This window comes from Triturus cristatus, chromosome 4_1 (assembly GCF_964204655.1).
Source record: "Triturus cristatus chromosome 4_1, aTriCri1.1, whole genome shotgun sequence".
In the NCBI taxonomy this organism is placed as follows: Eukaryota; Metazoa; Chordata; class Amphibia; order Caudata; family Salamandridae; genus Triturus; species Triturus cristatus.
This window is the reverse complement of record NC_140585.1, coordinates 632,650,934-632,675,512: the sequence shown is the minus strand read 5'-3', so window position 1 is coordinate 632,675,512 and position 24,579 is coordinate 632,650,934.

Below are 24,579 nucleotides of genomic sequence, written 5' to 3'. Positions count from 1 at the left end.
CACACAATCTACATATTTAAGTACACCACATCAGTGTCAAAGCATGACTCATTTAATCAACGCATAAGCAAAGACTGGATTCTAATCCTACTAAAACTTCACAACATGACAGGTAACAGTTATCTGTCAGCAAATACATGATGTTACCAAATGCTTCTCTCACAGTGATCCCAAATACACACTAACTCACAGTGTGATTCTAGACAAGCACCACTATCCCTATGAGTTTACCAAAACTCATTCACTACAGTGCAAGTGGTAAGGGAACTGCACACAATCTACATATTTCACAACTGCAATTTACTGTCAATGCCTGACTCATATAATGAAAGCATAAGCCATAACTGTCTTCTAATGCTACTAAAACTTGACAACATGACATGTTTTACAACAGTTATGTGTCAGCAAATACACGATGTTACCAAACACTTCTCTCACAGTGGTTCCCAAATGCACACAGACTCACAGTGTGATTCTAGACAAACAACACTATCCCTAGGAGTTTACCAAAACTCATTCACTACAGTGGAAGTGGTAAAGGAACTGCACACAATCTACATATTTCACGACTACACTTCACTGTCAATGCCTGACTCATTTAATGAAAGCATAAGCCATAACTGTCTTCTAATGCTACTAAAACTTGACAACATGACTGGTTTTAAAACAGTTATCTGTCAGCAAATACACGATGTTACCAAATGCTTCTCTCACAATCCTTACCCAAATGCACACAGACTCACAGTGTGATTTTAGACAATCAACAATATCCTAGGAGTTTACCAAAACTCATTCACTAGTCTGGAAGAGTTAATGATACTGAACACAATCTACATATTTAAGTACATAACATCCGTGTCAAAGCATGACTCATTTAATCAACGCATAAGCAAACACTGGATTCTAATGCTACTAAAACTTCACAACATGACAGGTTTTAAAAAAGTTATCTGTAAGCAAATACATGATATCACCAAATGCTTCTCTCACACTGATCCCAAATACACACTAACTCACACTGTGATTCTAGACATGCACCACTATCCCTAGGAGTTTACCAAAACTCATTCACTACAGTGCAACTGGTAAGGGACCTGCATACAATCTTCATATTTCAGGACTGCACTTTTCAGTCAAAGCCTGACTCATTTAATCAAATCATAAGCCATAACTGTCTTCTAATGCTACTAAAACTTCACAACATGACAAGTTAAAACAGTTATCTGTCAGCAAATACACGATGTTACCAAATGCTTCTCTCACAGTGGTTCCCAAATGCACACAGACTCACTGTGTGATTCTAGACAAACAACACTATCCCTTGCACTATACCAAAACACATTTCTTCATCTAGAAGTAGTACTACATTTTAGTATAGAAACATAACATAACTCATTTCACAAATTCATAAACAATGACTGGTTTCTAATTCTACCAAAATATAAAAACAGCACAGTTATCTGTCTACAAACACATGAAAAACACAAATGCTTATCACAGAATGGTTTCTACATGCACACACATTGTAGAGAAAAAAAGTACTGCCTACACTTTAGCAGGAAAAATACATTAGTCTGATTAAAATCAAAATAGTCTACATACATCCCCTCACAATTAAATAACTCAACTTTCAAGTTCTTTTGTAGATTAAGAAGTATATCAATCACTCACCATATTTTCTTTTACAGAATCTCTGCACTGTGCACCTCTCAGCAAAAGCAAAGAATGGAAATGTTTCCCTTTCTTTTTCCACACATATACATGTAAACATCAAATCACAATCCTTTGCACATAAACTCAAAAACAAACACACATTTCTATTGGTTAAACATTTCAACTCTTTCCAACTGAAATACATTTCAACCCTTCCCCCAATCTGCCTTCTGCCTGTTACTATAGAAACAGGTCATGGAACACTGCACTGAGCTCACAGGTCACAAGTTCATCACACAATGTTCCTACACAAGACAGGAAGTGTGCTTGACTTTTCAACATATCAGCTTATCATATATAATGTTCCTTACAATCTGTTTTTGTTAACCAATAACAATCATGCCTTTAAAAAACAGAAATATACACCCTACCTTTCAGTGTAGAAAGTTGTCATACAACCAATGATTTCTTGTCGTTTTTCAAAAAACGTTGCCGTGGATCCGCGCACCCACCGCGAGAGAATCCGCGCATCCAACGCGATAGGAGGCGCGCACCGTGCGCGCATTTTCCAGTTTAAAAAAAAAAAGGGGGGGCCCCAGGGGGTCCTTCTGGGACCCCCTAAGCACCTCTAGAGGGTCAGAGTATTTCTACTCTGCCCCCTTTATATGTTTTACACACTTATTCCCCTTGCATCTTCAGCCTCGCTTCTACCAAGGCAGAAAATGGCCGCCAACAGTTCCTGGTTCCGAATGTAGAGAGACACTCGACAGCCAATTAGCATTCAGCGTGTGATCGGGAGGGCGCGTGCTCGGTTCGGGGAGGGTGCGCATACGGTGCGGGTAGGGTCCGCGGATCCTCCCCGGCCATAGATATCACTAACTTTTTTACCCTAATTTTCTCAGGAACTACTGAACAGATTCACACCATATATGCACGAGTCCGAACTGAGGACTACCTCTCTGCCAAATTTGGTGTCATTCCGTTCAGCGGTTCGGGCTGTAGCTGCGACAATGGATCCTATGGGAAATTGCATGGGGAAAACGCGTTTTGGGACCCCCCATTTCTCTCGGCCCCCGCTTGACGGCTCACCGCAAAACTTTCAGGGTGGGAGCGGAGCTGGCCAAAAGTTTGGAAAATTTTGCGAGGATTCGTCAACCGGCGCCAACGTTATTCCAAATAGAATGTTGCGGATTTCCTATGGGAAATAGGTCCTAACTATAACTATCTACTGGCGACCGCCAGTAGATAATATATATATATATATATGTATATATATATATATATATATATTATCTACTGGCGGTCGCCAGTAGATAGTTATAGTTAGGACCGAGTTCCCGTAGGAAATCTGAGAATTCTATTTTGAATAACTTTGGCGCCGGTTGAATTATCTTCGTGAAATTTCCAAAACTAATGGGGCGCTTCGCTCAGCTCCTACCCTGAAAGTCTTGGGGTGATTCGTCAAGCGGGGGCTGAGAAAAAAGGGGGGTCCCAAAACGCGTTTTCCCCATGCATTTTCCCATAGGACCTTTAGTCGAAGGTACAGCCCGAACGGCTGAACAGAATTACTTGAAATTTGGCAAAGAGGTAGTCCTCAGGTCAGGCATGTGCCTTTTGCATATATGGTGTCAATCTGTTCAGTAGTTCCTGAGAAAATTGCAGTTAAAAGTACATAAATATCTATAAGCGCGCACCGTGCGCGCACGGTGCTCGCACGGGGCGCACACCAAATGTCCGCGAGCGTAATTCTGATTGGTGGTTAGATGTCAGTCAACATTCCAATCGGTCGAAATCAGGAAGTGTCGGATGCCATTTTGTGTGTGACAGTGAAAAAGAAAGGTGGAGAACGTGAAAAGGGGGCAGGGTAGAGAGTTCCTGACCCCCTAGCCTTTGTCAGGGGCTCCCTGAAGGACCCCGAAGGGTAAAAAAAACATTTTATTTTTTTTCAAAAATTCGTGAGGTGCGCGCACCCCCCAGCCGTCATTTTGAGTTTTAGAGGCAGAAGAAAGCTAAAAACACAAGTGGAGAACGTGAAAAGGGGGCAGGGTAGAGAGTTCCTGACCCCCTAGCCTTTGTCAGGGGGTCCCTGAAGGACCCCGAAGGGTGAAAAAAACATTTAATTTTTTTTAAAAAAAATCGCGGGGTGCACGCACGGTGCGTGCACCCCCCAGCCGCCATTTTGAGTTTTAGAGGCAGAAGAGAGCTAAAAACACAAGTGGAGAATGTGAAAAGGGGGCAGGGTAGAGAGTCTCTGACCCCCCAAGGCCTTCTCAGGGGGACCATGAAAGACCCCTAAGGTCCCAAATAAAACCCAATTTTTTTATAAATATTGCGCGGTGCGCGCACGGTGCGCGCACGGCGGCCAAAAATTCATAAAAAGAATTAAAAATCAAGTTTAAGTGTTTAGATGTTGGTTGGCTCTAAAAAGAGCCGTTGTGTTCATTGAGTGTTTTTTTGTACCTACAAGTAAGTACCGATGCAGAGTCTAAAGTTCAAGAGGAAGACTCTGTTCCCTTCATCTGTGAAATGTACACCGTCTCCTCTATAAATGCCTTGCATGTTGTAATGCAAGTTGTTGTGGTATATAGAACCCATACCATAGTCTCTGAGGAAAGCAGAAACAGACTTTTTGACGTGCTTTTTTGCTTTCTCAATCTGCGGACAATATTTGTTGGACCAGTTCCACTTTTGCCTTTGGCATATATTAGAATATACAAAGGTAGTTTATGGAAAAAGTGACATCAATTGCACAAAGGTGTCCTTAACAAGCATTTCCAGACCTACCCCAGTTAAAGTGCCTAGGTCATTTCCACCACAGTGCACAATTATAAGGTCAGGCTGTGGGAGATGTAGAAAGGATTTCACCAAAGGCATTAATTGGTGCCACTTTAACCTTCTCTGACCAATCCATTTAATGTCTACATTTGGCAAAGCAAGGTCTTTCACAATACCTCTTTTTTCCGCATACTTTTCACTCCAGTAGACATAGCTATGACCTACAATCCACACTGTGAACATCTTCCAAGGAGCCATTGTTAGAAACAATCGCAATGGACCGCACTCCGCTAGCCCCTCCTCCGGGTCGCCCCAAAGGAAGCTGGTACATGAAGTTCTTGGGTGGTTCACCCCAGTGGGTGCAAGTAAGTACTTGTTGAACTGATGATCTCTGATGGAGTTCTTGAGTGGTTCACCCCAGTGGGTGCAAGTAAGTACTTGTTGAACTGATGATCTCTAGACCCGATACATGTCCCGGGTTTTAAAATATCGCCCGAGACATGGCTCGGGTTTCGGGATAACTTCCCTCATCAGTAGAGAAAATAGTTAGGGGTGGAAGAGAGGGCCGCCAAGCAACTGTCAAAGGCCTCAGTGCCCGCACAGGCACGCAGGTGCATCGTCCAGGAGTTCGTCAGCTCAAAGCTCGAGGGAGCCATTTTTAGAAACAATCGCAATGGACCGCACTCCGCTAGCCCCTCCTCCGGGTCGCCCCAAGGGAAGCTGGTACATGAAGTTCTTGGGTGGTTCACCCCAGTGGGTGCAAGTAAGTACTTGTTGAACTGATGATCTCTGATGGAGTTCTTGAGTGGTTCACCCCAGTGGGTGCAAGTAAGTACTTGTTGAACTGGTGATCTCTAGACCCGATACATGTCCCGGGTTTTAAAATATCGCCCGAGACATGGCTCGGGTTTCGGGATAACTTCCCTCATCAGTAGAGAAAATAGTTAGGGGTGGAAGAGAGGGCCGCCAAGCAACCGTCAAAGGCCTCAGTGCCCGCACAGGCACGCAGGTGCGTCGTCCAGGAGCTCGTCAGCTCAAAGCTCGAGGGAGCCATTTTTAGAATCAATCGCAATGGACCGCACTCCGCTAGCCCCTCCTCCGGGCCGCCCCAAGGGAAGCTGGTAAATGAAGTTCTTGGGTGGTTCACCCCAGTGGGTGCAAGTAAGTACTTGTTGAACTGATGATCTCTGATGGAGTTCTTGAGTGGTTCACCCCAGTGGGTGCAAGTAAGTACTTGTTGAACTGATGATCTCTAGACCCGATACATGTCCCGGGTTTTAAATCTTTCCAGGAGATCTGGATGCACTCAGAAGGTGTCTTTCAGTAGAATGGCAATATGAAAAGAAAGATAGTTGTAAAATGGAGGCTTACATACTTTTTTTTTAATAAAAAGAACTCATTGGCTGTTTCAGACCATTCAACACTAAAAACTAGGCTGTATGTTTAAATTTTTAAAAGCATGTTTTGTATTGGTTCAGAAAAATGTATTCCCACAGAATATTACTTTGGATATGCTGTTAGGTTTGAAAAGTCAAGCACTCTTGCTCTTTGGATTAGAAACATTGTGTGCTGAACTTCTGACCTCTCTGCTCACACCAGTGTTCCATGATCTGTTGCTATGGTAGCAGGCAGAAGTCATGTTGGGGGTAGGAATAATTTGGAAATGGTTGAAATTTGCAATGAATAGAAATGTGTGTTTCCATTTTAAAAAAATGTGGGAAGCAATGTGATTTGAAGTTAACATGTATATGTGTGAAAAAAGAGAGGGAAATCTTGCCATTTAGTGTTTCTGGTGAGAGGAGTACAGCTCAGAGATTCTGGCTCTGATATTCTGCTGTGTCGGTGGCACATTTCTTTCTCAACTAACTACTTTTAAAGGTGAGTTATGAATTTGAGAGGGCATGTATGTGGTGTATTTTGATATAAATAGTAGAAATTTGTTTCTTCTTTTAAAGTTGTGTTTTACATTTTATATTTTGGAAGATATTTAACTGCCTTGAACTTGTAAGATATTATGGAGTATGTCTTCACCATAAGTTAAGGTGTACTGGTATCACCCAGGAATACTGTTTTGTGCCTAGAATCACATCATGAGTCTGTGTGCACACAGGAATTGTTGTCAGAGATTTAATTAGTGTTGCTCTTGTTCTGTAAGACTTGCACTGGTAGGAAAGGGGCAGCTTGTTTTCTTGAACTGTGATGGTTAGCATTCAGCACAAATCACTATCTCACAGATGAGAGGCAAATGCTAACACATTTGAAAACAACAGGGTAGATTTTCCTTCCACTCCTGCAATGGGTGAGGTAGTTCCTACATGTTCAAAACTCCAATTAACCCTTACCACAGGTGATCTTACATACATCTCTGCAGTCTTCATGCAGTTGTGCAAGCGTCCATGCAGATCTCTCTTGCACCTGACAATACACAGTTTCCAGAAACACACTCTTAGCACACAGCCAGCTGCTTCTCCTGCACTCCCATGCTTACTATTCAGCACTGTGTGGTATTTCAGATAGCAGTGTGTAACGCTAACACATTCAACATCACAAAGGCTCATTTCCTTTGCTCTAGTCTAATCACTCACCCAGGTTCCACATGCTCATTGTCTCAAGGAGCTGTTAGGACATGTGCTCTTTTCTGCCTCTCTAAACTATAAGGAAAATGTGTCAGGCTGTTACAGTAATTATCACTTGCTGTACCACAGTAGTAAATGTGCTTTGAAATTGCCAATCAAATATCGTTTTCTGCCTAGAATCACACCATGAGTCTGTGTGCACACAGGAATTGTTGTCAGAGATTGAATTCATTTTGCTCTTGTTCTGTAAGACTTGCACTCGTAGGAAAGGGGCAGCTTGTTTTCTTGAACTGTGATGGTTAGCATACAGCACACATCACCATCTCACAGATGAGAGGCAAATGCTAACACATTTGAAAACAACAGGGTAGATTTTCCTTGCAGTACTGTAATGAGTGAGGTAGTTTCTGCATGTTCATAAGCCCAATTAACCCTTACCACATGTGCTCTTACATACATCTCTGCAGTCTTCATGCAGTTGTGCAAGCGTCCATGCAGATCTCTCTTGCACCTGACAATACACAGTCTCCAGAAACACACTCTTAGCACACAGGCAGCTGTTTCTCCTGCACTCCCATGCTTACTATTCAGCACTGTGTGGTATTTCAGATAGCAGTGTGTAACGCTAACACATTCAACATCACCAAGGCTCATTTCCTTTGCTCTAGTCTAATCACTCACCCAGGATCCACATGCTCATGGTCTCAAGTAGCTGTTAGGACATGTGCTCTTTTCTACCTCTCTAAACTATAAGGAAAATGTGTCAGGCTGTTACAGTAATTATCACTTGCTCTACCACAGTAGTAAATGTGCTTTGAAATTGCCAATCAAATATCGTTTTCTGCCTAGAATCACACCATGAGTCTGTGTGCACACAGGAATTGTTGTCAGAGATGTAATTCGTGTTGCTCTTGTTCTGTAAGACTTGCACTCGTAGGAAAGGGGCAGCTTGTTTTCTTGAACTGTGATGGTTAGCATTCAGCACAAATCACTATCTCACAGATGAGAGGCAAATGCTAACACATTTGAAAACAACAGGGTAGATTTTCCTTCCACTCCTGCAATGGGTGAGGTAGTTCCTACATGTTCAAAACTCCAATTAACCCTTACCACAGGTGATCTTACATACATCTCTGCAGTCTTCATGCAGTTGTGCAAGCGTCCATGCAGATCTCTCTTGCACCTGACATACACAGTCTCCAGAAACACACTCTTAGCACACAGGCAGCTGCTTCTCCTGCACTCCCATGCGTACTATTCAGCACTGTGTGGTATTTCAGATAGCAGTGTGTAACGCTAACACATTCAACATCACCAAGGTTCATTTCCTTTGCTCTAGTCTAATCACTCACCCAGGTTCCACATGCTCATTGTCTCAAGTAGCTGTTAGGACATGTGCTCTTTTCTGCCCCTCTAAACTATAAGGAAAATGTGTCAGGCTGTTACAGTAATTATCACTTGCTCTACCACAATAGTAAATGTGCTTTGAAATTGCCAATCAAATATCGTTTTCTGCCTAGAATCACACCATGAGTCTGTGTGCACACAGGAATTGTTGTAAGAGATTTAATTCGTGTTGCTCTTGTTCTGTAAGACTTGCACTCGTAGGAAAGGGGCAGCTTGTTTTCTTGAACTGTGATGGTTAGCATGCAGCACACATCACCATCTCACAGATGAGAGGCAAATGCTAACACATTTGAAAACAACAGGGTCGATTTTCCTTGCAGTACTGTAATGAGTGAGGTAGTTCCTACATGTTCATAAGCCAAATTAACCCTTACCACATGTGCTCTTTCATACATCTCTGCAGTCTTCATGCAGTTGTGCAAGCGTCCATGCAGATCTCTCTTGCACCTGACAATACACAGTCTCCAGAAATACACTCTTAGCACACAGGCAGCTGCTTCTCCTGTATTCCCATGCTTACTATTCAGCACTGTGTGGTAATTCAGATAGCAGTGTGTAACGCTAACACATTCAACATCACCAAGGCTCATTTCCTTTGCTCTAGTCTAATCACTCACCCAGGTTCCACATGCTCATGGTCTCAAGTAGCTGTTGGGACACGTGCTCTTTTCTGCCTCTCTAAACTATAAGGAAAATGTGTCAGGCTGTTACAGTAATTATCACTTGCTCTACCACAGTAGTAAATGTGCTTTGAAATTGCCAATCAAATATCGTTTTCTGCCGAGAATCACACCATGAGTCTGTCTGCACACAGGAATTGTTGTCAGAGATTTAATTTGTGTTGCTCTTGTTCTGTAAGACTTGCACTCGTAGGAAAGGGGCAGCTCATATGATAGGATTTGAAAAGCTCAAAAAAATTTAGTAATATATTTAAATTACATAAAGATATTTTTTTTTAGTTTCCTTTAGGTATTGCTCCACAACACTGAAATAAATTAAACATGCCTATAAAATCAAGAAAGAGAAAAGAACAGCAAAAACATCTATATTTGAAGACAACTGGACAACAAAAATTAGTTGAAGAACCTCATGTTGGAAAAAAGAAAAAGTCTTCTGGTAAGCAAACTAAGGATTTTTTTTAAAAATATCCTCAAACATAGAAAAAATGTACAAAGTATATCCACTGCAAAAAGTGTTTCTAGAAGAAAACAACAAGACAATAGAAAGAAAATACTAAATGCTCATGTACAATCAGAAGCAAGAAAGAATGACTTAAAAAGAAAAACAGAATTTCAAAACATTCGTAAAAAATGTTTCAGAAAAGAGTGGTGTTCAATTTGCTAAAGGATGTGAAAAAATATAGGAAGAAAGCAATATTTTATAAGAAAAAGAAACATATTGAATCAAAGGCTTTGGAATTAAAAAGAAAACTATTCATTTTAATTTTGAACAGGATCCGTACATTAGATAAAATAGTCAATGTAATGAAGTCAAAAAGCAAAAGGAAAAGAGTAGTGAAAAAAAATAACTTTTGTAATGTGTTCTTAGGAGAATGGAAGCATAGTTCAAGTACTGAACCATTTTTTAATGAAGAGAGTTATCTTCAAAGTAATAGTTTGCTGCATGCAGTTGACACCAGTGGTTGAACTTATGAAGTTAAAGATGGTTGTGTAATGGAAAAGGAGAAAATGGTTCCAAGAAATGAGAAAGAAGTGTTAGCTGATGAGGTTATGGGGAAACATCCTAAAGCCCCAGTGTACACTTGGAATTGTAGTAGTATTTGTACTGTACGACAAGAATCTATTGATAAATTACGTGACTTTCTAAGAGAATATAGTAAAAAAAAGTGTTAAACAGAAGATTAAGGTGCTTCAAAGACTAGATCCATGCACAGTGAGAAAGAATACTGGTTTGCAAGGACATTCTCTGGCTTGTCTTTCTAGGAAAGTTTGTCAAAGTGTTTTTCACCATTTTAGGATGCTGGCAGTACATCATACTGAAATGAGAAAGTTTGTGAGAAGATTGTATTTTGCTAAAAGTCCAGCACTAAAGTTAAATGAGTTGAATAGTGCTCTGTTGCGTGGATCTGTATCAGATGTAGAGAAGGTTACTGATGATATTCAATTTTGTTACTTTGGTCCAGAACAAGAAAGTGCAGGAAATGACACAGTTATTGAAGAAAATGTGGAAGAGAATGTAGAACCCACTGTTAGTAAAAATTTTGAAGATCAAATGACAAAATTTACTATCATCTCTAATGAAAGACCAAATATTACTTGTATTTGTTTACGGAGAAGCCATTATAAAACTCAAACAAGGAATGTTGATCTCTATAAAAAAAGTGAAAAAGAAAATAATTATGAGTGGAAGGATTTTGCTACATATTTGTTTCTGGAAAATTGTTTTGATGTGGGTGAAGATCAGCGTATTTGTAAATACTGTTATTACAAGTTAGAAGAAAATAAAATGCCAGCTAGAGCTGTACATAATAATTTAGAATTGGTTGATATTCCTGCAGAATTTAGTGATTTAAATAGGTATGAGTCTATACTCATTCAATGTGTCCATCCGTTTCAGACTATAGTTCTTATGGAGCCCAAAACAGGTAAATTACCTCCTTCAGATTTACAAAGAGGTTTAAAAGGAAGAGTTGTCTATTTGCCATTAGATTTGAAAAAAAAAATATTGAAACAATTGATGCAGATAGTTTGGAAACTGAACCATTAGTTATTCTGGTTAATGGTGTACCTACAAAGAATAGGAAAATTTGGCAGGAGCTAGTAGATGTACGAAAAGTACAAAGAGCAAATTTATATTTGAAAAGAAATAATAAGTACTATGAATCAATTTATATGGACGAAGATGAAGAAGTTTTACTAGCAGACACAGGAATACCAACTGGGCAAATTGAAAAAGTGGATAAGTCAAAAGAAGAAGAAATTTATGAACATTTCAGCATACATCCTCTTAATTCTAAAGAAGTTATGGGAAACACTATTGATCTGTTTCAGATGAAAAAAGCAAAAGGAACTCCCGTGAGTGTATGGGAGGAGAGCTTGGAAACTCGTTGTTTTCCCCAGCTGTTTCCTACAGGAAAAGGTGGATGATATGATGAACGTCCAGTACAGATTCCTGCTTATGAGTATTGGACTACAAGATTATATGCAGAAGATCCAAGATTTCGTCAAAGTATTCCTTATTTGTTCCATCTTTTATTTGAAAGTGACTTGTCTGCACTATCTTATGCAGTAAATCACATTTTAAAAACTGGAGTACATCTACATAATTTGTCTGCAAAGGATTTTATGAACAAAGTGCAACAGCGAGATGATCATTTGGAATCTCAATTGATTAATCTGATGGCTTGTCAGCGTGGAACGAATGAATATTGGTACCGACGCCATGGAGAATTGAAATGTATGTTACGGAATTTAGGAACTCCTACATGGTTCCTTACCCTAAGCTGTGCTGAGTACGCTTGGGATGATTTACTGGATTTTCTTCGAGAGGCAAATTCAAATATTGAAAACATCCAATACAAGACAGCAGGAGAATTGTGCTCATTGGATCCGGTTAATGTTTGCAGATATTTCAATCATAGATTTGAGGCTAGAGTACCAAGCAAGAGGTGCTCCTCATATTCATATGCTGTTGTGGATCAAAGATGCCCCAAAATTTGGAACAGATTCTGATGATGCAGTTTTATCTTTCATTGAAGAATATGCAACATGTGCTATACCTAAAAGCACATAAGAAAAAAACTTAAAAGAGCAAGTTTTACGTTTCCAAAGTCATCGGTGTGGAAAATACTGTCGACAAAAGTACAAGAGTAAAGATAAATTCTACACAAAATGTCGACTTGGATTTCCATGACCTGTTCTTTCAAAAGGAAGAGTAAACAGTTTTATGTCAGCTGTGCTACATACCATTACAAGAAAATCTCCGAAAAATACCTACAACCTAAGAAGAAAAAAAGAGTCAAAATATATAAATGACTACAACCCAGTCATTTTATCCATGTGGAATGCTAACATGGATATTCAGTATGTAGCTGACAATTCTATTGCTGTTGCTTGGTATGTCACATCTTACATCACTAAATCTGAGAAAACGGAATTGAAAGAAATGTGGGAAGAGATTTCTCACGAGAAGACTGTCAGTAAAAAGCTATACAGTTTCAGTTTAAAGATGTTATCGCATCGAGAAATTGGGTCATACGAATGCTCGGATAGGTTATCATCTGCAAGTCTGTACTCCAAATCCAGAAGAATAATTTGGGTAAGTTTAGGCCTTGCAGGAATGCAAAATCGGGTACTGAAATCTATTCGAGAAATTGAATATTTAGCAGAGAACGAACCAGAAAGTACAGACATTTTGAAAACAAATATGTTGGACACATATTACCCAAACAGAAGTCATCATCTTGAGAACATGTGTCTCTATGAAGTGCTGCAGAACTACATTTTTTACACAGAATGCCACAGAAGACATCAACAATGGAAAATATAAAGCCATTGGTGAGGAAGGATGTTTGGTGAAACAAACAAAAGGAAGTTTGATGAATCACAGGAAGCTGAGTTGCGACACTACTGACAAAAAGGAATTTTACTACTTAGCACTTTTACAGCTGTTTAAACCATGGCGTTCAGAGGATGAATTACTTGGAGATTTTCAGAGCTATGAAGATTCCTTTAATGCATGTAAAGGTAGCATAGAATGCAGTACTTTCACAAATTATGTACAAATGTTAAATGAAGAAATTGAACAAGAAGCTACAATTGCAGTTGAAGTAGCTAGAGACAGTTCTCAAGACAGTCAAAGTTCTGGTACGCTCAGTCAAGATCCCCTAGGACAACCAATCGTAGAAAATGAAGCTGCAATAGCCATGACTGAAGTGGAAACAGCTATGAATCAAGCTCAGGAAGATTTAATAGACTTACCAAATTTGGAACAACAACTGAATGATGAACAACAACAAATTTATGAAGAAGTCACAAAACAAATTGATCATGGATTACTACATGAAAATAAAGAGTGCTCATGCACATCATTTGAACCAATCAGAATGTATGTGAGTGGACAAGCTGGAACTGGAAAACGTTTCTTAATTAAAGTAATTAGAAGCTACCTACAGAAAAAAACTGATTCAACTTTGTCTTGTGTTGTTACTGCTCCAACTGGGTTAGCAGCATATAACATAAAAGGAATTACCTGACATCGTTTGCTAATGTTACCAGTAGAGCATGAGAACAAAATAGAATACCACAAGCTAACAGGAGAAGCATGTTTTGAAGTTTCAAGAGTGTTGAAGAAAATGAAAGTTCTCATTATTGATGAGGTAAGCATGGTATCAAACTTAATGCTTGCCTTTGTGCATTTAAGAGTGCAGCAAATTCTAAAGACAGACTATGACGTGTTATTTGGTGGAAAACATGTTATAGTTTTTGGGGATCTACTGCAGCTCACTCCAGTTAAAGGACAACCAGTATTTAATACTCTTGCACATGAAGACACGAAGTATAGGTAATGTGAATATTTGGTCATACTTTGAGTACAAAGAACTCATTACCAATATGCGGCAAGCAAATGATGATGATTATGCAAGTATTCTCAAAGATATCAGAATTGGACTACTCACAGAACATGGCAGAAAAGCTTTACAGTGTCGATTGCTATGTAATTTATTTCCAACAGAACAAATAGTTCTAGAGAAAATATACAAGGAAATTGCAGAAAAAAATACTGTAATCTGCTTAATGCCAACACTACATGAATGCTCTATATTCAATGAAGAACTTTTGAAATTGGAAAATGAAGAGATTATGAAAATGGAAGCCGTGGATAAAATACAGCATGAAGGAATAACTATTATATTGACAGGCAAATTGAAAACTAAATTGGATTCTCTAGAGAAAAACATATCGAAAACAGCTGGTTTAGAAAAGAATCTTTATGTATGTATGAACTGTCGAGTAATTTTAAGGCGTCATTTGAATGTAGAAAAAGGTTTAGTGAATGGAGCTATGGGTAAAATTGTGGGTTTTGTTAATTACCAGAAAAAAGATGGAATTGAATTTTTAAAAATAAAATTTGATCAGATTGAAGAGGTTAAAGACATTAGTCGTTGTTCAGTTGGTTTTTTGCTTGTGAAACACTTATATGTACGTAGGAAGCAGTTTCCGTTTTCTCTAGCATATGCTGTAACTATTCACAAATCTCAAGGATTAACTGTAGATAGTGCTTTTGTAAACATTGGATCTAGTGTGTTTAAAGAAGGTATGGCATATGTTGCTTTGTCACAAGTGAAAACATTATCTGGTTTATTCATGATAGGCTTTGATGACTCAAAAGTTAGTGCTGATGCAAATTGTGTAAAGGAGTATAATAGATTAAGAAGAAGCTATGCTTCTCATTTAGGTCAGTATCCTGTGTTTGAAAAACGTGTTGTTTGTCGGAAAAGGAGAATTGAGAATATCTGTAATGAGGATGTACAGAAGCGAAAACAAAAGGAGAGTGATGTGAGTGCAAGCAAAAAGAAAAAGGACAATGTTTAAGAGGTTGTTGGTTGTCATTTTGAAAATAGCTCTGGTGTCAACTGCTACGCTAATGTAGTGCTGAATGTTATATTTTATCTTGAAAGTTTGCAAGAGCAGATAATACTAAATCATGAAAAAAGATTTTGTTCTCTGCTGAGTTTCCTTTATGAGAAGTTGAGTAATGATAAAACTAAAATAGAAAGTGCTTCTGATGTTAGAAATCTTTTAGATGTATGTTCTGGATGTACACAGTTTACACAAAATGTCCAGCAAGATGCACAGGAATTCTTAATGTATATGCTTATGGTACTGGAAGATGAAGGGGTAGAAATAGAAAATATGTTTGGTCTCTCTTATAAATGGGAACATTGTTGTGAAAACTGTATGAACACATGCAGCACTAATGTTGATTCTGAAAGGTTCATACATTTAACATTACCAGAGAGTAAATCAGTGACTTTTAGTAAATTAGTTAAAGATGCAAATCACAACATGGAATGTTCTCAATGTAAATCAGAAATGTTATCAACGTTATTTTTAAAGAAATAATGATGTAACGTTGTAGAGCTGATGGAAAAAAATTGGACACTTTAATAAAGAAGTTTGTAGGAAATCAATTATCAATATCAGGAAAGACTTTTGTTGCAGTTGCAATAATTTTCCATGATGGACCTTCTATAACTTCTGGTCATTACACAGTATATCTAAAATGTGAAAAAGGCTGGACACTGTGTAATGATTCTCAATTGATTTTCAAGCAATGTTTGCCTGCAGAATTACCAAATTCCTACTTAATTTTTCTAAAACCAAAATTTTAGATACAAATTGCAGCATCTGAAGAAACCATTATTTCGATTTTATAGGATTACCATTGGATATTTCACCTAAAAAGGATTTAAAAATTACCATTTGGCCTCATGGAAAGGTAAATGTTTCTATTGTGGACTTCTTTGACAGATTGGTGTATGTGCTTAAGCAACAAGATTTACAGACGTTATTTATTGCAAATAGTTATTGTTCTTAGAAGATATTTTTAATATATGTTACATTTCTATCAAGGTATGTTTTACTGAGGATAGATTCAGGGCTTTTTTAAACAATCTTTCAGATTGTTTATTTTTTTGCCCGCTGTTAAGTGATGAATACAATTGATATCACTATTTTCAGTGAAATTCAATATATTCTGAAAAAGGGCAAAAAATTACTTTGTTAAATATGAAAATATGTGTACTGTATTTTAAAATGTATTGTTAAATATTACTACTATTTTTCTTTTTTTTCAGATCTAGAAAGAAAATTTAGGAAATTGAATCCATTTTTCTTGTAATTAAAAAAACCCATTTATTTCTAATTAAGTTATTTTGTTGGTCAGGTATGTTTAAAATATCTGTATTTCTCACTCCTTCACTTTCATGCTCCTTTTTCTTCACTTCTCCTCACTCTGCTTTTCTCATTCCCCTTCCCTCTCTCTTCTTCCTTTACTGCTCTTTTGTAACTCCCTCACTCCTTCTCTACTACTCCCCTAGGTTTACTGCCTCCATCACTATTTTTTCAACCATGTTTCTCTCCCTGTCTCCATATGTCTCAGTCATTCTAACTGCCTTACTCCTTCTCAGTTCCTTGCTCTCTGTCTCTGTTTCTGTCTCTCTCCCTTTGTCTGTCTTACCCTTAATTTCCTTAACATCTCTGTTTCTACCACTCCTCCTCTCTCCATCACTCATTTTCCATCTATGTTAATTTTTTAACCTTCTCCGTCATTCTCCTTCCCTCACCTTCCCTAACTGTCACTATCCTTTACTCATAGTCACTCCTATTCTCCTACTTCACTTCCTCCTGTCTGTATCTCACACCCCTTCACCTTTTCGCATTCTTTCCTTCACTCTCCCTCACCCTCCTTTGCTCATTGAAATCCTGACTCCCTTTCTCTCACTCCAGTTTCCTAAATCCCTCCATCCCCTCACTCCCCATCTCTCACTTTCCCTTACCCCCTTTTCTAATCCTCATATCCCTTATCTCACCATCACTCCACTTCTCTTACTTTCAATCCCTTTACCCTGCTGCACTTCATCCGCTTCATCTGTTACTCCCTTTTCCTATCTCCGTCCCTTACTCCCCTTTTCTCACTCCCCCTCCATCACTCTCCATTACTCACTGCCATTCCCTTACTCATTCACTCTTCTTACCTGTATCCTCTACCCTTAGTCCTTTTGTTGCAGTCAGTCTTTCACTTCCCTTTCATGACTGATCATACTTTCCTTTTCTCACTCGTCTGTCTGTCCTTTCCTCCTCTTCACTCAGTCATTTCAATCATTCATGTATACACCACACATTCATTCAATAAAATTACAACACAGTATATTAGGAATATAGCTCTTCTTGGAGAGGTGAAGTGAGTTCTGAAAAGAACTGTTTTTTTTGTCTTTTTTGTTTTGTATTTTTTTTTTAGTTTTTTAACAATTTTTTTTTTTTGATCTGTTAGAGCACCAAAAAAAACTGGTAATGAAAAACTGTTCAACAGGAACAAAAACAATAAATGAAAAAAATTATGGGCTGGAGCATGTGTGCTGCTGTATTTTCTTTTCGATCAAGTTAATACTGCACTCATCGTAGCAAAGAACAGCATTGCACACATTACAATGTATGTGCACCTTCTGGGAAAGTGGGCGGATGTCCAGTGACCTGGTACACGGAGAATCTGCGGCCGCAGATGATGTGCTCGGTTGAGCAGGTGGAGGGTTGTCTCTGAGGGCTCTAGTTGACTCTCGAGCATAAGGTACAGGATGCACTGTCTTGAAGTGTCTCAACATTGAATAAATACTAAACGAGTATTTCTTGGTGGGATCTCCTCTGGATAACACACTTCCACAAATAGTGCATGTCACCTTCGGGGCATTGACCTTCTTTTGGCCCTCTGGAAAGGTGAAGAATTTCCAGATAAAAGAGTCTTTTTGTTTGGTCTGCCTTGGTGGTACCACAAAGGTCTCCTCCTCACTCCCTGAAGTAGACTGCTGGTCTGCCATTTTCAAGTAAAATTGTACTAGAATAGCTGTTCAGCTCCTTGTGCCAGGAAATAAGAAGAAATAGTGAGGGGAGTGGGTGTGGTGTTTGAAGATTTTGGAACAGAAACTACTATGAACCAATGAAAAGTGTTGTTTCGTAATCACATGACTTGCCGTGCGCACACGGTGCACGCACACGTGCGCGCACGGTGCTCGCACGTATGCACGCACGGTGCTCACACGTATGCGCGCACGGTGCACGCACGGTGCTCGCACATATGCGTGCACGGTGCACGCACGCATCAGAAATGAATTACTTTTAACCCGATTTCTAAAATATGAAAAGGAGGCAGGGAAGACACTCCCTGACCCCCTAGACCTTCTCAGGGTGTCCCTAAAGGACCTCGTAAATCAAAAAAAAACATTTTGTTTAATAAAAAAATTTGCCGGTGCGCGCACGGTGCGTGCACCGTGAAAAACCCTTAAAAAAAAAACATAGGTTTCATGCACGTTATAGTTAGGAATTGGCATTTAAAAAACCTTAGAAATTCACTGAAAAAACCATAGGTTTCAGGGGCGTTATATTTAGCTGGACATTTCACTCGTACAAAACCATTGAAATTCCCCCGTTATAGTTAGGTCAGCTAACTATAACTCGCGTGACCGCAATCCACTGCTGATGACGTCACATATTACATCACTAATGACATGGTAAGTGACATCACTCATGACATCACTGATGACATCTCAAATTACATCACTGATGACATCTTTGATGACATCATCCAATGAATATGTGTCTTTCTGAAAAATAAATATTTTTTATATATGTGTATCTAAAGGTTAATGGAAGAATAAATGGGTAAATAAGTGTCTAAATGGATGTTTTTTTTGGTAAAATTAATTGTATAACTGACTTATTAACAGTATCTTAGTGAATACAAGTATTAGTGAGTAATGTTTAAATATTTAAATATCTGTATCAGTGTCTCACTTTGTGTATAAGTGGCTGCATGGGTTAGTGAATAGCTACATGAGTGTGTATATGGGTTATGAGTTCATTTTTAGAGTATCAGTATGAGTGTCTGTATGGTTCAGTGGGGGATGTTACTTAGCGTATAGATGCATGAATGAGTGACTCACTGTTTGTATGTGTTTTGAAGACAGTATGTGAGCAGGACAGTATGGGTGGATGAGTGTGTGTATGGGTGAGTAAGAGAGTGAATGACTGTCTCAATAGTGTCTTTATGAGTAAGTCCATATGTTTTAAACTAGTATATGTGAGTATTGATGTATATAAGTGAGGATATATGAGAGTGAGAGATTGGAAGAGTTCCTGTATAAATAAGTATGTGTTTCTATAAGTGATTGTTTAAGAGAGTAAGTATGTGTACGTTTCTGTAGAAGTAAGTGTAGTGGTGTGTGTATAGCTGTATGTGCAAGTAAATGGATGTTTATTTGCATGTGTGAGTGAGTAACTCTATGTATGAGTGTAGGTGTGTAACAGGATGTATAGGTGTATGAGTACATATGATGACTGAGTACATGTATGAGTGACTATATAGAAGTGTTGATGAATGAGAGGATGCGTATGTAGATTTTGGAATTACTGAATAGGTTGTTCTAACTGGTATTGGTATCTCTATAGTTTTCAAAACTTTAGTTTGTATTTTTCAATGTGTGTATCAAAGTTTATATTACGATAAGAGGAGGTCTGCCACTCTTACACAAGGATGATGTCATCAGTGATGTCATCAGTGATGTCATTTGAGATGTCATCAGTGGTGTCACTGACCATGTCATGAGTGATGTAATATGTGACGTCATCAGCAGTGGATTGCGGTCGCGCGAGTTATAGTTAGCTGAAATAACTATAACAGGGGAATTTCAATGGTTTTGTACGAGTGATATGTCCAGCTAACTATAACATGTGTGAAACCTATGGTTTTTTCAGTGAATATATATATAGATGTGTGTGTATATTTGTATATATATTTTTATTTGTTTTGTTTGGGGTTTTTTTTGTTTAGTTTGGTCTGCATCCATTCAGTAGCTTGAGGAAATGGGTAATGGGAAATTAGCATTTGAAAAGTATCCTGTTATGAACATGAAGAAGTTACATTTCATTTGAGAGACATCTGGACTGTTAATTGAGGTTTTGCAGATTTCAGTGATGCCAAAAATTAAAAAAACAATACTCGAATGTGTTTGGAAAGTGAGTTTTATCTCCTGTTGTTATTAGTTACATACAAATATCCATGGATTAGATACATAAATATAATGAAATATACACTCACAGTCAATCTTTTCAGGATCTTCAAACCTTAAACTGGTTCCAGGAAACCAGTGAGCACACCAAATTGGTACAGCAAAATGGGGTTTGTCTTTGAACTGCAACTCCACTTTCTATATTGCACAACTCTCTCAGTGAGTCGAGCAAAGTGGAAACCATGCAGTATAAGTGAGCTTTAGCCTAATTTTACTGAGGATTTACAAATCCTTAGAACGACCAAGAATGGTTTATGAGAAAAATATTGGATTATAAAGAAAATGTGGCTCTGAGAAGCTTATGATGTGTTCTCTGATGACTCAGATGAAACAGGAAGTTTAAGAAGATCCTATTGACATCTTCTGTGAAATGGACTCCATCATTTTGGCAAATTCATGGCATGTCGAAATGGATATAATTCTTGAAGCTAAATCTCATGCCATGATCCCCATGGTAAACATAAATTCTTTTGTTGACATGTTATGAGGAGTTTTCAATTTGTGGGCAAAACTGGTAAATGTAACAAATTTTCTGACTGATCCAGAAACACAAATCAATAGTTCTTTGAGCACCAACCTGAATATCCAGCCCAGCGGGAGTGATGTTTGCAAAGTGTCCTACCAAGCCCCCTGAAACTGAGAGTAACAACTCTCAAAGTTGGTTCCCCCAGAGTGCCACAGGGAATGGAGGAATGGACAAAATAACAAACCCTGGCCAGCTGTTTTTGCGTCTTCACACGTAATCACATATACACTCCACTCTGGTCTCCTCCAAAATGTGCATTAACTGCGCTTGTGCATTGTGTTGTTTTGGCATGTGCTATTAAGAAAGAACACACTTTAGTATAGCACACTTCACCACTTCCTCTCAGTCACTTATTGAATCTTACACTCATATTAGACAAGAATTGGTTATTAGTCCACAGTGTACGTGTTTAAGTTTGCCAGGAGTCACCACACTCTCTGGTTTGTGATGATTTCAATTTCAAGCCGCAAGCCGCAATCTTACAGTCTCTAGGCTTGCTTAGTGCCACTTCGTGATAATTGGTACAAGACGTTCTTATTCATAATCCTGTTTAGCTGCTTGGCTACTGTTAGCAATAGGTTAGAAGTTCTGCCCCTATACTTTGTTCGTGTATCGTGCTCATGCACACTTATCAATTTGTTGACTTGTTTTCTCTTTTTTGCAGGCAAAATGCAAGCACAAGATCGCTGGCAGGAACTGAAGTCTTGGTATATGAGATGTGTGTACTGCGGCCATTAGTTCCCTTTTACATGTTTACTCGGCTTTCACGGCAAACGCACATTGCAGCACATCATGCACAGGCACTTACCATCATTCACCTTGCACCTCCATTGATGTACTCATGATGACCAAGACTTAGGTGCTAGCGTGTAAGCTTGTGTGTATGACCCATCTTAGGTCACATCATGAGTGGCTTTGTGTTTGTGTCCGTGATTGGCTTTAGTGACCATGACATTTGCAAATGGTTTTTACATTTTTGTAGGTCAACCAATGCTAGTAACTGTGCTTAAATAGCTTCTGCCACAGTGCATAATCATTACATCAGATTGCTCACATGTTAAATTATTTCCAACAGAGGTAAAAGTTGATGCCATTATATTCCATGGATGCCACTCCTGGTAGTGTCCACATGAAGCAAATTAATGTCACAAGATTTGGCTAACTCTTGAGTACAATACATAAAGGAGTGACCAATCACCCAGATGTGAAGCATCCTGCTGGCGTCCTTGTGACTGGATCCTCAGAGAATGAGCTGCAGAAAGAGAAGTCTTCGCCATGAGGCAGTGATTTGACTATAACGCAGTCCTGAATGGAGAAGTTAATTTTGGTGTTGTGGGTTGCTTACTGTCAAGAATAGTTTTTTCAGCTCTTTTTTGATGGGTGTTGGCAGGTCACCAGGAAGAGGAAGCAGAAGACTTGCGCCGAGGCCCCACTTCATTTGTTTTTAACAACTGGACCAACGGATAGAGGACTGCCAGAAGGACTTTCAATGTATGTGTCATTCCTTAAAAGCTAGCGCCAGTGGCACCCATTGGCTCAAATTAACCACTGTTCTGGTGCCTGACATGCTACTGACTGACTGATATCTATTGTCTTTTCAGAGATAATGGAGACTGGATTGTGACTGACTCTTTTCCACCGCTGTACCGTATACTGAGCTGAGAGCTTCTGTTTCCTAAATGATTCTGAACCACCCCAATCAACTTTATGGAGGCAATTTTGGCATGTAGGTAGATCTACCCTGATGTACCTGCATTTCAGGGGTGATCTGGCCATGTTAAAAACAGATCCCTCAATCCTTCAAATGTCCAGTCAAAGGCCAACCTGCCATGTTTCACACCAGCGTTTGAAGGATAATTTAAAATGTGTTTAACTCTGCCCTGCCCCTACTGGCTGTCAGAGATGATCCTGTGATCCTGACATGAGACCCTAGTGCCAACAGTTTTTCTTTGTCATGGGTGACATCTTTAACCAGTTCAGAATTTTTAGTCAACAATACTTTTCATTGTCGGAAATATATTTTTGAATCTAGCGCTAAAAAGCATGGCTTCCCAATTCCAACATGTATGAAAGTTAAACGACAAGCTAATTAAAAAAGTTACGTAGTCTCATTAGGATGCAGCAGTCTACTTTTCCTGTTTGCTATTTCTTTTATTAATCCTGTTCACAGGGCAGGCTTTAGCACTGGTACCGCCCAGTACGGCAATCTTTTTTAGCACCCCCCACTTCCCATGAACTCCTTGACAGATTCCCTCACTACCACCCTTCAACAGTGCCCCCGATCTCTCCATAGCACCTCTCGCAAATGCATTTAATTTATTTTATAGCACTATTCATACTAGTGTAGGGTGTCAGAACACTTTACATCACACACATTATACAGAGACAATGAATCATATGTGTGTAAATCAGTCTGTAGGAAAAGTTACATAGGACAATGAGGATTACAAGGTGTTACAATCACCTCAACTATACAAGCAGACAGTATATTTTAAGAATGTTTGGTCAGAAGAACCACAAATTTAGGATTTAAAATATACCACAGTGGTTGGCTTTACTAATAAGAATGTATTTCTACCCAAGCCAACACTTTTTTTAGCTCTTTGAAGTCAGCTCAAAGGTCTCTGTGCTATATTAGGATTGTAATTTATGAAGTGCAAGTAAAAAAAGGATCTCTGTGACAAAAGTAGTAATCCATCGAGCTAGCCACAAAAATACAGTTCTGTGATCTGCATCGTACACCTTCTTTGCACAGGGCATATTAACTCTGGCTACCTTATGATCAGTCAAAACTGTCACTAGGCAAAACTCTTGCTCGCTCTTCAGCAGGAACATTGATTACCAGAGTTATCTTGACATTTTTATTGTTGCATGAATCCTGCCTGACACATAAGGAACACATCAATTTAAAAGCATCATCTGCAAGGTTATTTCCTATCACTGTGCCGCTGAACCCACCGTCCCCAAACTCAGCACCAGGTGCACCTGCACCAGTCTCACCAAGCTAACCTGCCTGTTCATGTGTGCTTTCATTGGCTTTATGGTGTGCTGATGGGGATAGATGTTGTTGTAATGTAGTGATGGACACCTTTCTTCTGGGTAATAATGTATATCTTGGCACTGCTATTGTCACTCCTAACTTACTCGTAGGCCACACGCTATACATAGAAATTATTATTAAGAAGTATGGATATATTTATCTCTATAATTGTATATTTATACTTGATATACCGTTTTACAGTCATTATACTTAAATCCTTATATGATGAACGTAGCTCTATTTTCTAATAGATGACATTGTAATTATTTATGGCTCCCTCCCTTTCCTTCCTTTTTAGTTTATCTTCCCTCCTTTAATTGATTATTTATACATCTTTACCTATTGTAATTTATTGTTGCTTTTGAAAATCTCTTATTTTATATAGGTATTTTCGCTTACGGTAAATTTTTTCTGTATAGTCTGTATATGTTCATTATTATGAAAATTCAATAAAACATTTTGAACTTGAAGAAGTATGGATATAGATACATCATCAAAGTTTGACCCTTAAGTCTCTTTATAATAGCTTAGTGTTGCTAATGTGCCCAAACTTCAAAATTATTTGAGACATTCAAGCCCTATTGTATGCTTGTTGATGCCATTTTTGTCCCATGGTATTCAACATCAATTGTCCAGATATCCATAATGATGTGACTTTAAATACCACCATGAGGTCAGGTTTTTCCACATTCAATGTTAGCCAATATCATGTGTGGAAGTATCTCCTATAATGACACAGCTGGTGCCATAATACTCCTAGATAATCTCTATTTGCATGTCAGTGACATTAAGTGCACAG